General features: G+C 31.7%; 1 protein-coding gene across 1 annotated transcript in view; it reads right to left on the reverse strand.

The window, feature by feature from the left end:
* SLC9C2 (solute carrier family 9, member C2 (putative)) overlaps window positions 1–1,231 on the reverse strand; it is a 100,141-nt gene that overhangs the window by 93,659 nt on the left and 5,251 nt on the right. The gene's annotated exons all lie outside the window — the stretch shown is intronic.

Genomic DNA, 1,231 nt, shown 5'->3' on the forward strand with positions numbered 1-1,231 from the left:
CCAAAATTTTCCTCATGCTACCCCTTTGTATTCAATTCCTCCCTCTACCCCCAGTCTTTGGCAACCAGTGATCTGTTCTCCAGATCTATGGTTTTGCCATTTCTAGAAGGTCTATGAATAGAATTATACAATATGTATGTACCCTATTGAGTTTGGCTTCCTTCTATTAGCATAATGCATTTTAAATTCTCCCATGTTGTGCCCATGAATCCTCTATTCCTTTTTTATTGCTGAGTAATATTCTGTTGTAAGATGTTCCATAATTTATTTATCCATTTACCAGTTGAAGAACATTTGAGTTGTTTCTGGACTTTGAGATTATAAATAAAGCTGCTATAAAGATTAACATAGAAGTTTGTATGTGAACATAAGTTTTCATTTCTCTTTGGTATATACATAGGAGTGAGACTGCTGGGTCATATGATAAGTATATGTTTAACTTTACAGAAACTCCCAAACTGTTTTCCAAAGTAGCCATACCATTTTGCATTCTCACCAACAATATATGAAAGTTCTGTTTTCTCCACATCTTCACCAGCACTTGGTATTATCAGGTTTGTTGTTATTGCTGTTGCAATCTAATAGGCATATAGCGGTATCTCATTGTGGTTTTATTAGTATTTCCCCAATGATTTATTATGTTGAACATCTTTCCAAGTGCTTATAGTCCATTCATATATCTTTCTTGATGTCTCAAATCTGTCCAAATCTTTTGCCCTTCTAAATCTATTTTTAATCACAATAAATATTAGTGGACTAAAACTAGTATAAAAAAACAGCACAGATTCTCAACCTGGATAAGATAACAAAATCCAACTGCATACTATCAAAAAGACATCTAAACATACGGACACTAAAATCTTGAAAATAAAAGGATGGAAAAATCATACCAGGCAAACACTAACCAAAATGAAGCTGGTATAACTACAGTAATACCAAACAAAATTGACTTAAGGCAAAAAGCATTATTTGGGATAAAGGATTCCTAAATAATGAGAAAAAATAAATGGAAAAATAACAATACTTACAGATACTTAATAATTAGACTCTATTTATATAAAGTAAAAACTAGCAGAATTACAAGGAAAAGTTGATAATTCCACAGTCATAGTAGAAACTTAGATTGAGCAGAAAAACAATATTGGCAAAGGTATATAGAACAATGAACTTCATAGTTAACAAAACAATCTGGTGTACAAATTTAGACCCCTACACTCAACAATTAGAAAAT

The sequence above is a fragment of the Propithecus coquereli genome, unplaced genomic scaffold (genome assembly GCF_000956105.1).
Source record: "Propithecus coquereli isolate 6110/MARCELLA unplaced genomic scaffold, Pcoq_1.0 Scaffold56, whole genome shotgun sequence".
Taxonomy (NCBI): domain Eukaryota; kingdom Metazoa; phylum Chordata; class Mammalia; order Primates; family Indriidae; genus Propithecus; species Propithecus coquereli.